Below are 13,662 nucleotides of genomic sequence, written 5' to 3'. Positions count from 1 at the left end.
CAATACTAGGCTTTATTACTGCGTAAACTGGCATCAATACTAGGCTTTATTACTGCGTAAACTGACACCAATACTAGGGGCTATTACTGCGTAAACTGGCACCAATTCTAGGGGCTTTTACTGTGTAAACTGGCACCAATACTGGGGCTATTACTGCATAAACTGCACTATATTAGGGGTTATTACTGCATAAAATTGCACCAATACTAGGGGCTATTACTGCATAAACTGCCACCATTACTAGTGGTTATTACTGCATAAACTGGCACCAATACTAGGGGCTATTACTGCGTAAACTGGCACCAATACTAGGGGCTATTACTGCACAAAGTGGCACATATACTAGAGACTATTATTGCATAAACTGGCACCAATACTAGGGGCTATTACTGTGTAAACTGGCACCAATACTAGTGGTTATTACTACAAAAACTGCCACCAATACTAGGGGTTATTACTGCGTAAACTGGCATCAATACTAGGCTTTATTACTGCGTGAACTGGCATCAATATTAGGCTTTATTACTGCATAAACTGGCATCAATACTGGGATTTATTACTGAGTAAACCAACACTAATGCTAGGAGTTATTACTGCGTAAACTGGCACCAATACAAGTCTTTGTTACTGCATAAACTGGCACCAATGCTAGGGGTTATTACTGCATAAACTGGCACCAATACTAGGCTTTTTTACTGTGTAAACTCGCACCAATACTAGGCTTTATTACTGTGTAAACTGGCACCAATACTAGGCTTGATTACTGCGTAAACCGGCACCAATACTAGGGGTTATTACTGCATAAACTGGCACCAATACTAGGGGTTAGTACTGCGTAATCTGGCATCAATACTAGGATTTATTACTGCGTGAACTGGCATCAATATTAGGCTTTATTACTGCATAAACTGGCATCAATACTGGGCTTTATTACTGCATAAACTAGCACCAATGCTAGGGGTTATTACTGCGTAAACTGGCACCAATACTAGGGGTTATTACTGCGTAAACTGGCATCAATACTAGGATTTATTACTGCGTGAACTGGCATCAATATTAGGCTTTATTACTGCATAAACTGGCATCAATACTGGGATTTATTACTGAGTAAACTAGCACCAATGCTAGGGTTTATTACTGCGTAAACTGGCACTAATACTATGCTTTGTTACTGCATAAACTGGCACCAATGCTAGGGGTTATTACTGCATAAACTGGCACCAATACTAGGCTTTATTACTGTGTAAACTCGCACCAATAGTAGACTTTATTACTATGTAAACTGGCACCAATACTAGGCTTGATTACTGTGTAAACTGTCACCAATACTAGGGGTTATTACTGCATAAACTGGCACCAATACTAGGGGTTATTACTGCGTAAACTGGCATCAATACTAGGCTTTATTACTGCGTGAACTGGCATCAATATTAGGCTTTATTACTGCATAAACTGGCATCAATACTGGGATTTATTACTGAGTAAACCAACACTAATGCTAGGAGTTATTACTGCGTAAACTGGCACCAATACAAGTCTTTGTTACTGCATAAACTGGCACCAATGCTAGGGGTTATTACTGCATAAACTGGCACCAATACTAGGCTTTTTTACTGTTTAAACTCGCACCAATACTAGGTTTTATTACTGTGTAAACTGGCACCAATACTAGGCTTGATTACTGCGTAAACCGGCACCAATACTAGGGGTTATTACTGCATAAACTGGCACCAATACTAGGGGTTAGTACTGCGTAATCTGGCATCAATACTAGGATTTATTACTGCGTGAACTGGCATCAATATTAGGCTTTATTACTGCATAAACTGGCATCAATACTGGGCTTTATTACTGCATAAACTAGCACCAATGCTAGGGGTTAATACTGCGTAAACTGGCACCAATACTAGGGGTTATTACTGCGTAAACTGGCATCAATACTAGGATTTATTACTGCGTGAACTGGCATCAATATTAGGCTTTATTACTGCATAAACTGGCATCAATACTGGGATTTATTACTGAGTAAACTAGCACCAATGCTAGGGTTTATTACTGCGTAAACTGGCACTAATACTATGCTTTGTTACTGCATAAACTGGCACCAATGCTAGGGGTTATTACTGCATAAACTGGCACCAATACTAGGCTTTATTACTGTGTAAACTCGCACCAATAGTAGACTTTATTACTTTGTAAACTGGCACCAATACTAGGCTTGATTACTGTGTAAACTGTCACCAATACTAGGGGTTATTACTGCATAAACTGGCACCAATACTAGGGGTTATTACTGCGTAAACTGGCATCAATACTAGGCTTTATTACTGCGTGAACTGGCATCAATACTAGGCTTTATTACAGCATAAACTGGCATCAATACTGGGCTTTATTACTGCATAAACTAGCACCGATGCTAGGGGCTATTACTGCGTAAACTGGCACCAATACTAGGGGTTATTACTACATAAACCAGCACCAATACTAGGGGCTATTAATGCATAAACTGGCACCAATACTAGGGGCTATTACAGCATAAACTGGCACCATTACTAGGGGTAATTACTGCGAAAACTGGCACCAATATAAGGGGCTATTACTGCATAAACTGGCACCAGTACTAGGGGCTATTACTGCGTAAACTGGTACCAATACTAGGAGCTATTACTGCGTCAATTAGCACCAATACTAGCAGTTATTACTGTGTAAACTGGCACCAATACTAGGGGCTATTACTGCATAAACTGGCACCAATACTAGGGGTTATTACTGTGTAAACTGGCACCTATACTAAGGGTTATTACTGCGTAAACTGGCACCTATATTAGGGGCTATTACTGCATTACCTGGCACCAATACTAGGAGCTATTACTGCGTAAACTAGCACCAATACTAGGGGTTATTACTGTGTAAACTGGCACCAATACTAGGGGCTATTACTGCATAAACTGTTTGCTGAAATTGCTTTAAACTATTAAGAACAGTTTTTAAGAGTTTTCCTCTTTCTCAGGTATAAAGCAATACCTGAGGAAGAAAGAAAAACTCTTGAAAGCCTTTTAAGTGTTAGGTTAGTACAATAAAAAGGGATCATTGCATACTACATTACTCTCTTGTTTTGTAACCTTATTTATATGTACACTTATTTCGTTTTTTCAGTGGTATGATATAGTGATGAAAATTATGAGTGCCCCCCAGTTTTGACTGTGGTATCTTATGTGCCCCCCCCCCTTCCTATATATTGTTCCTAGAGTCGCCACAGGGTACAACTTATGTAGTAGGATTTTTTTCATCTCTGTGTAACATCCGAGCCTAGCCACTTTACTTGATTTATGTAAAGGTTCATACCCTCGGTAAGTAAAGTCACTGTTGTGTATATGTCAGTCTATACATGATCTATTATACTGATGTCACTGTATATAATTAGTCACTATTTTACTGACTAATGTCATTGGTTATAGTCTGCCAGCAACTAGCAGATATATCCCTGTTTGAACACAGGATTCATTCTTTATACAAAGAAAAACTCATGGGGCACCAGAAGTACAGCAATAGCTGTGCTTTCCATGATTAATACAAATATAGATTTTACAGTTTAGAGCAAGAAGCTGGATCTTTATTATACTTTCTCCATACAGTATTTATATACTGCTCAAAAAAAAGGAACACTTTTTAATCAGAGTAAAGCGTCAAGTCAATTAAACTCCTGGGATATTGATCTGATCAGGTAAGTAGCAGAGAAGGTTGTTAATCAGTTTCAGTTGCTTTGGTGTTATTGAAATTAACAACAGGGGCACTAGGTGGGCAACAAAGAGAAGACCTCCAAAACAGAATGGTTGGAGGTTGAGGCCACTGAAATTTTTTTCCCTACTCATCTTTTCTGACTGTTTTTCACTAGTTTTGCATTTGGCTAGGGTCAGTGTCACTACTGGTAGCATGAGGCGATACCTGGACCCTATAGAGGTTGCACAGGCATTCCAATTCCTCCAGTATGGCACATCAATACGTACCATTGCCAGAAGGTTTGCAGTGTCTCCCACAACAGAGCAAGGAGATTCCAGAAGACAGGCAGTTACTCTAGGAGAGCTGGACAGGGACAAAGAAGGTCTTTAACTTATCAGCAGGACCTGTATCTGCTTCTTTGTGCAAGGAGGAACAGGATGAGCACTGGCAGAGCCCTACAAAAATACCTCCAGCAGGCCACTGGTGTGAATGTCTCTGACCAAACAATCAGAAACAGACTCCATGAGGGTGGCCTGAGGGCCCAACATCCTCTAGTGGGCCCTGTGCTCACTGCCCGGCACCGTGGAGCTCGATTGGCATTTGCCACTGAACACCAGAATTGGCAAGTCTGCCAATGGAGCCCTGTGCTTTTCACAGATGAGAGCAGGTTCACCCTGAGCACATGTGACAGACGTGAAAGGATCTGGAGAAGCCGTGAAGAATGTTATGCTGTTTGTTTGTCGGTGGTGGGTCAGTGATGGTCTGGGGAGGCATATCCATGGAGGGACGCACAGACCTCTACAGGCTAGACAATGGCACCCTGACTGCCATTAGGTATTGGGATGAAATCTGTGGACCTATTGTCAGACCCTATGCTGGTGCAGTGGGTCCTGGGTTCCTCCTGGTGCACGACAATGCCCAGCCTCATGTGGCGAGAGTATGCAGCCAGTTCCTGGAGGATGAAAGAATTGATATCATTGAATGGCTCCCACGCTCGCCTGACCTTAATCCAAAAGAACACCTCTGGGACATTATGTTTTGGTCCATTTTATGCCACCAGGTTGCACCTCAGTCTGTTCAGGAGCTCAGTGATGCCTTGGTCCAAATCTGGGAGGAAATACCGCAGGACACCATCCGTTGTCTCCAAAGGAGCATTCCCTTGACATTGTCAGGCATCCATAAAAGCACATGGGCCATACAAACTACTGAGTACCATTTTTAGTTGCTGCAATGAAATTTCAGCAAAATGGACTAGCCTGCTTCAACATTTTTTCACTTTGACTTTCGGGGTGTCTTTGAGTTCAGCCCCCTGTTGGCTGATCATTTTCATTAATAGATGTGGCATCCTATAGTTCTTAACACATTACCCAGTCCATATCAGTAAAGATATCCAGCATGATATTTCTCCCCATTGAGATCTGATGTGTTTTCAAAGTGTTCCTATCATTTTTTTGAGCAGTGTATAAGTTCAGCTTTAAAGTACAGCTTTTTGATTCCATTTTTTAGTATGGTAAATGTATATGTTTTTCACCATACTTTACAGTGACATTTTTCAAGCAGGGTGCCTTGAGGTTTCTTTAGGGGTGCTTTGGCAAAATGCCTAAAAATTGCCCTGAAAATTTGTATGCAAGCCAGCAGATGAATGAAACCTGCCTTTTAGTTACATTAAGCCACAGGTTTTCATTGTGTACCACTACAACCTTCTAGCTGCCGGCGTTCTAACAACCAATGAACCTCTCTGTCAGCACTGGGGTCACATTAGCTGAGTGATGTAGAAAAACTTAGGGAAAAGAGAAACATTGGAATACTAGTCAGTACCAGTGTGCAAAAGTGCATTGTATTTGGACGAATAAATCACCTCTAACGTTGGGTGTCCTATGTGTGTGTGGATGTTGATGTATTATTTGTTATTATTGATGTAGTTTTTTACATTTTGGAATGTGGTGCCTTGAGACTGTCCATAATTTTAAAGGGTGCCTTGAGATTGTCCATAATTTTATAGGGTTACTTAAATTTGTCCATAATTTTAAAGGGTCCCGTGAGATTATCCATAATTTTAAAGGGTGCCTTGAGATTTTCCCTAATTTTAAAGGGTGCCTTGACTGAAAAAAGGTTGAGAAACTGCTTTAGGGTCCTTTCACACGAACAATCCAATCAGATCCGCCTGTCAGTTTTTCAGGCGGACCTGCATCCCTATGGGGCAGCGGATGTCAGCGGAGATATCCAGCATGATCCGTTCTCATCCGATTCCCCCATAGAGGACAGCGGGGATCTGACAGCTCGGTCTCCACACACAGAGTGGAGAAGGAGCTGTCATCCACCTGCTTAGCGGGGATCGGCGGATCGATCCCCCGCTGAGCAGAACGGACTCCGCCGGCATATGCAGATACGGGCTTACAGAACAACCTTTGGTATTTGGTGTCTCTTGTTACAGTTATTAAGTTTCCTTGAAAAGAGTTTTTTTTCCAGCATAAAGCCAATTATAGAGCTTCAGAAAGTGTCTGCCTCCTGTGCTTTTTTGACAGAAATATTATATTTAATTGAATGAAGCCTGTGGTTTCTTGTTTGTTTCATGTTTATAGCTGCTATGAGACATAACACATTGCCTTATGTTGCAGCCTGTTACACTGGACATAAAACGGGGCGCATTCTGACATAATGAAGAAAGGTGCACACAGAAAAAGCAGCAGCATAGAACTTATTACTGCCTATCCAATATAAAGAATGACAGCACTACTTCTAAATAGGCATCATTCGCATATGCGCTCAGAGAATATTTCCATAATGTTCTGGGGAAATATTAATGGCCTTAGTGATGTGATTTCTTTTTAGGACATTTAATCATTAATCTTTAACAAGCAGCTAGGCTATACTTTCCATTAGACAGTAAGAATGTGCATCATTGCCGCTTTTCTGCTTAAAGAAAACCTGTGCTTGGGGAAATATGGAAGCTGACATTGTTGACCCTTCTTTTTGAAAATGCTAGTTGTCTTGGTGAAGTTGTGACTACACTACATACTTGAATCCAGGTCACTGGCTCTGGTACTACTGGAAACTGAGAGTGCATGTTTGCATGTACTCATGGAATATGATGACCTTCTGTGCCAAGTGGCAACCCTTAGTTACCTGCTTTAATAAACATATTTTCTAATGTTAGGATTGTGTAACTCTAGAAAAACGAATGATGTTATGAATTTTTCATAAAAAGATGAGCCACTTTATCCCTGCAATAGCAGCTCATCCCTCCCCATCTATTTCTCATCTCCATCACAGAACAGCCCACCACAGTCACATCACCCCCCATTGTAGCACATCCCTCCACAACCACCTCACCCCCATCACAGCCCATCACTTCTTATCCACCTGGACCCCACATCTTGACTCTTTCCAACCTGCATTCACCCAGCTCTCACAGCATAGCAAACCAAGCCATCTTATCATTCCTCCAGCCATCTCACCAGCCTTCCTGGATCCAAGTGCATCCCTCCCCACCAACCTGAATTAACTCCTGTTCACAATACATCTTGTCCTGGCAACCAGAATTAACCTCACACTCACAGTTCATTTTTATCTGCAATCTGCATACCCTCCACTCAGCAACTTGGTTTAAATATATTTTAAGTGATTGTAAAGGATTACCTAGTAAAACAACCCATTCCGTATAAAATAGAAATGAAAGGCAAAACATTTGTGTATCGATAGAAAAAAAAAACATTTTTTTCTCCCTTTTTTTATAAGTGACCATATTTCCTCTGTTCTCAGCTGCATAAGAGCTGGTGGAGGAGAAACAGCAGTACACTGATCTTCCCAGTGAATGGCTGTGCAGGGGGGGGCGTGTCAAGACAAGTCTGATCATTGGAAGAGGCCAGGTTGAGTTCCCAGCACAGCTAGACAACTGACCATGGTGTGTTCTCCTTCTTAGTGTGGTCAGTTTGTAATAGGAAAGCAGAGGAACTGGCAGGAACACCAGGGATTTCACACAAAGGAAGCAATACAAAGAGAGAAAGATACTTGCTCTTACAAGTACATAGCTCCCAACTGTCCCTGATTTCGAGGGACTGTCCCTGATTTGGAACAGAGTCCCTCTGTCCCTCTTTCCTCCTCATTTGTCCCTCATTTTGGTCTGATCTATATAGTTGTATATAAAATGCACTATTTATCTTTCAAAAAGTGTTTCCCAGTGCTAAACCTTTCATCCATATTCTAAATTGCTGCATTTGTAAATTTCAAAAGCCGATATAAAGGAATTTTAATGGTAAAGAAAAGCACTTGTGGGTTTAAATAGTAATTTTTGTAAAATTATCCTTTAAGGGGGCGTGACATGGGGTGTGTCCTATGCCTACAAACCTCTGGTAATAGGTGTCCCTCGTTCCCATCTCAAAAAGTTGGGAGGTATGCAAGTACATGGTACAGCAGGCACATATCAGGAATATGAAGTGTTGGGGTAGCAAATGCTTTAAAGACCAACTTAGGGTATTAGCAGCACCACCCCCCACCCCAGTAGCGGCTTGTCAATAGGGGGTGCAGGGGCGCCACCCCCCCCCAGGCTAATCATCCGTACATCAGCATTAAAAAAAACCAATGTGTACTTTTAAGTGTGAGCGGGGCGCCGGACACACCGCTGTCTATGGAGAGGAGTAAGGGTTTTGGCATCATGTGCTTTTTTCGGGAAAGCTGATTGGCGTCCTTTAGAGTGTCCTTTAGATTGTCCCCCGAACACTCCCACTGTACCATCGCCGTCCTGTGATTGGTCCATCGGATGTCTGACGACATAGGGCGGTGCTTGGGCGTCATTGCCTGAGCCTCAACTAATGCGGACATCCACTGTCTCTGCTACACAGGACGGACCGATTTAGAGAGGACAGCGCTACAACAAGCCAGCCAGGAGGAGGACAGCTTTTTGACTGGGAGCAGGAGGGAGCTCAGTTGATCCCCAGACCCCGACTTCAACCCTTACTCTGCAAACACAAAAGGTGAGTGCAGGGCCTCTGATAGGGCAGTACAGCCGGTCCTCCTGTACCAGGACCTAACAGCTTTGCAGGGGGGCCCAGGCAGTTTTAACACTTATCTATATAGCGCATTCGTTTTAAATGGATTCAGCCAGGTTCCTAGGCATAGCAGGGCTTTTGTACATATCTCTGGGCCCCATCAGTCCAGCAGAGGGGCCCAGGAGGCAAGAGCAGAGAGGCGACAATTTTTTCATTTTCGGCTGGTAGGTGCAGGCTCCATTGTGCTTTGTTGCAGTTAAATTCTCAGCCAGCCACTCATTGCCTTTCCGTGGCAGAGTGATCTACCTTCCTCTGTTCTGAGGAGGAAGGAGGCAGACGCTGTACACGTGTGGCCGGAGGTGACAGGACAGGGATGCTGCTGACAGACCAGCACATGGATCCTAATGCACAGGCAGGCAAGTGAACTTCACAGCACTATATCATTATCGAAGGTAGTACAGAAAGATACAGCACCAGCACCTGTTGTATTACATGTGGCAAGTCAGTGCAGACAGCTACACAGCACATGCTGTGCTATGAGGTTGATGATCATCATCATAAACACAGTGAGTTGCTTACTTTAGGTCTTGTTTTCACATATGTTTTTGGAGCAGGAAAAATGCACAGCTGAGTTGCATTTACTGCCACCCAACCACTCACCTATATGCTGCAAAGGCACTGCCACCATCATACGCAGTAGGACAGTGGTGCCAGGGAAACTTGTGCACATTCCCAATGGTGTCATCCACTGGGGGTGTGTAAGGGTCCTTTCACATGACCGCTCCGATCAGATCCACCTGTCAGTTTTTTAGGCGGATCTGATCGGATGCCCCATGCATCCCTATGGGGGAGCGGATGTCAGCGAAAACATCTCCGCTGACACCCGCTGCCATCCGCATCCGATCCTGTCCGTGAAATCCGGATGGATGGAAACCCTATTTTCCATCTGTCCAGCAGATTGGATCGGATGGGATTGGATAAGAGCGGGCAGGCGGTCTGCTCTCATCCAATTCCCCCATAGAGATGCATGGGGCTCTGACACATTACTCTCCGCTCACAGAGCGTAGAGGGAGCTGTCACCTTCCTGCTCAGCGGGGATCTGTGTTTACGATCCCCTGCTGAGCAGAACGGATCCGCCTACGGAGGCGGACCATGTGAAAGAGCCCTAATACTACCTATGATGGTTGCAGTGTGTTTGCATCATAAGGGGGAGTAATTGAGTGATGATAAATGTGGCTCAGCTGTGCATTTTTACTGCCCGGAAAACATAAGTGAAACCAAGACCTAGAATATGGCATCTCACTTAGTGTATGTGAATCGGTAATGCTAACTGCTGGCTATCAGAAACAATCCAGTAGCAGTGCAGCCACAAGATCGCTTCCACACACCACTGTTAGCGCCGGCCACTTTCCTCTTCCCACACACATGTGCCTCAGTCATGTTTCCTGGGCTCTGTGCAGCCATGGACAGACCCGGGACTGGCGTGGCAGGTAGCGCCAGGTGGAGGGAAGAGAGATCAGCGAACGTCCATTTCCTGATCTCCCCTTCCTGTTTGATGGCCCAGAAGCAACATGTAAAATATAATTTCCCATCCTGGTGTGCAATTTTTTACCGTGTTTTTTTGCTGCGAAGCAATGCCTACTACATTTTTCTGTTTGCGCCCCCCCCCCCAAAAAAATTTTGAGCACCAGCCGCCACTGCCCCACCCTCTCTTACTAACCACTGGTATTAAAAAAAGAACTCTGGGGTTGGGGACCAGTGCCTAAGAAGATAACAAGCAGGGAAAAATGCCCAGTCCCCAGGACAGGAAATTAGATTGGCTCTTCTAGGAAACTGTGACTTTCATCCATTACACTGCAGCTTGGCTTAGGAAGAGGTGTTTGGAATCAAGACTGAGGAGGAACATAACTGATGCACAGTGCACTATTTAAATTACATTTTTGTCTGGAGCTTTAGGTTAAATACTTTGATACTGGGGCACTGTCACCCTCAGCCTGCCCAGGCTAATTTTCAGCTTTCAGTGCTGTCGGACTTTGAATGACAATTGCGCGGCCATGCAACACTGTACCCATATGAAATGTTTATCATTTTTTCACACAAATGGAGCTTTCTTTTGATAGTATATAATCACCACTGGGTATTTTTTCCAAAATAAACAAAAAAACCCCCAGAAAATTAAAAAAAAAATGTTTGCAAATAAACATTCTTTCTTAATAAATTTATGTCAAACTGTATTCTGCTACATTTCCGCAAACTATGCTATAAACAGTGTATCTGAAAATCGATCAATCCTGATGTGCTGACTGTACTGTACTCATTTCTTGAGGCCCAAAAACACCTGGCCAGCACCAAAATCCCACAAATGACCCCCTTTTAGAAAGCAGACAGTCCAAGGTATTTAGTAAGAGGCATGGCGAGTTTTTGGAAGTTGTAATTTTTTGGGAAAATTAAGAAATTAAAAAAAAATTGTTTTTTTCCCAATTTTTTTTTTCAGTGCAGTACAGGCAGTCACAGTGTTACCAACAAGATAGGGTCTGTAGGCTTGTTCATAACCATGTCCGGAAGTTAAATACCGGGGTTATTGTAGCAGATAGCCCACCCCCCTCCCGCGCTTCCTGGTTGTTTTCCCTGCGTACCGGAGCCGTCGTAGCGGGAAAAACGATCCTATCCCCTGTGCAGATGGGCAGGAAGTCGAGTGAGGGCAAGATGGCCCCCATTCTACTCTATGCCCTTGGAGGAACGGAGCGACGTCAAACGTCACTTTCTTCCTCCGGCCTTGAAGGCCCCATTTTTTTTATTTTTTTTTATGTTATTGCTTTTAAGTGTAAATGTGAGATTTGAGGTCTTTTTGACCCCAGATCTCACATTAAAGAGGCCCTCTCCTGCTTTTTTCTATTAAAAGTGAAGTTTACATGCCTTATAATAGGATTAAAAGTGATCAAAAAAATTGTTTTTAAAGGGACAGTGTAAAAAAAAAAAAGTAAACTAAATAAGAAAAAAAAAAATGTAAAGCGCCTCGTTCCTCCGAGCTCGTGCGCAAAAGCAAACACATATCCAAGTCACGCCCAGATATGTAAACGATGTTCAAACCACACATGTGAGGTATCGCCACGATCATTCGAGTGAGAGCAATAATTCTCGCACTAGATCTTCTCTGTAACTCTAATCTGGTAACCTGTAGAAAGTTTTAAAATGTCGCCTATGGGGATTTTTAGGTACTGTAGTTTGTGTCCATTCCACTATCGTGCGCAATTTTAAAGCATGACATATTCGGTTTCAATTTACTTGGTGTAACACTATCTTTCACATTATGGAAAATAATTGGGCTAACTTTACTGTTTTCTTATTTTTTAATTCAAAAAAGTGTATTTTTTCCAAAAATATTTGGTTTGTAAGACTGCCGCACAAATACGGTGTGACATAAAGTATTGCAATGATATCCATTTTATTCTCTAGGGTCTCTGCTAAAAAAAAAAAAAAAATATATAAATATATATATATATATATATATATATATAATGTTTGGGGGTTCTAAGTAATTTTCTAGCAAAAAATACTGATTTTAACTTGTAAATAACAAGGGTCAGAAATAGGCCTGGTCCTAAGTGGTTGTAAATGCTGAAAGTTTTTTATTTTCATGCATTGTATGCATGAAGATAAAAAAAACCTTCAGTGTACAGCTCACCTAATGCTTACCTATGTCCAATCTCGATCCATCAATGTGAACGAGACCTGAGGCTTTCCCGAGTCTGTCCCACCTGATTGGCTGAGACACAGCCAGAGTGGCAGGAGTGGGGGCGGGGCAGATCCATACTCTCTTATCTTATGGATGCAGAGAGGCAGCTCAGGAGTGAGCATGCTATGGGGGCACTTGGCAAGGAGAAAAATGTTTCCTCTGCAATCCCTTTAAGTTGAATTTGCATGTAAGTTGGAACAGGTACATTTTTTAAGTGTATCTCCAGCCAAAAAAAATATTTTCAAGTTTTTTGGATAGCATAAGGAACGGTTAACACCCCTGTAATGTTTGTTTTGCTGTCTGTGCCCCTGTTCAGAAGATTTCACCTCACTTTCTGTCTTTGTGATAATTGGATTTTGAAAATTTTGGGTTGTCATGGAAACCAGGGTTTGAGATAAACCTTCAGTGGAGACACCATTTTCCCATGATAACTCTTACAGGAGTATATTTCCCTTCCTAGGGGTAGATTTCATATAACTCATGTGGCAGTGATCAGGGACATTGACATATTTGACATATTGACATATAGTTTTACATATTTTTTTAACGATATTTTTTTAACACACTGTGACCAGAGCAATACATGATTACTATAGTAACTCTGTACTACTCTGGGGGAGTGATCGGTATTTTTTGCTTTCACTGTTATAAGCAATCATTTTTACTGAATGAAATGGATTCATTCAGTGCTTACTATTGCAGTTATGTCACGGTTCTGTGTACAATGATCCAGTGCTGGGTTTTACCTCCTGTTTGAGCTGCTTGGGTTCCTGCCAATCCGCCCTAAACCTAGGTATTATTAAGCCTGTGCTACTCTGGCTTAGTGTTCGAGCACTGTGTCTCCACGCTTGAGCCAGACCCTCCTGTGCTCTGGCTTTGCAGTTTATTCCCTTTGGTTTCTGCCAGTGGTTCCCTGTATTTCCTGTTGCTGTGTGTGTCTTTCTCTACTTAGTCTCCTGTGTGTACCCCGTGTCCTTCCAGCGTGCTATTTGACTGCACTGTGCCTGAATGTGTGTGCTGGAGGGCCTCAACCTGGGGGCTGCCACTCAGCACAACATCCACACCACCAGTGGCTCTGGTGAAGACCAGGCTCCTTAGATCCTGCGACTCTGGTACACCACCGTTTGCTTGAGCTCTCAATGTTCCTGCATCTGTGAGGACCCATACCCGGGTACACCTAGTTAGTTGTTGCATTTGCCACTAGATCTTGAGCTACAG

The 13,662-nt window shown here is 42.8% G+C and overlaps 1 protein-coding gene across 1 annotated transcript in view; it reads left to right on the top strand.

The window, feature by feature from the left end:
• The window catches only part of SLC7A14 (solute carrier family 7 member 14), a 107,823-nt gene that overhangs the window by 19,758 nt on the left and 74,403 nt on the right, over positions 1 to 13,662 (top strand). The gene's annotated exons all lie outside the window — the stretch shown is intronic.

The sequence above is a fragment of the Pelophylax lessonae genome, assembly GCF_965119305.1.
Source record: "Pelophylax lessonae genome assembly, chromosome: 3".
NCBI lineage: Eukaryota > Metazoa > Chordata > Amphibia > Anura > Ranidae > Pelophylax > Pelophylax lessonae.
Note: the sequence above shows the minus strand (reverse complement) of the source record. Positions and strands in the feature narration are given on the sequence as shown.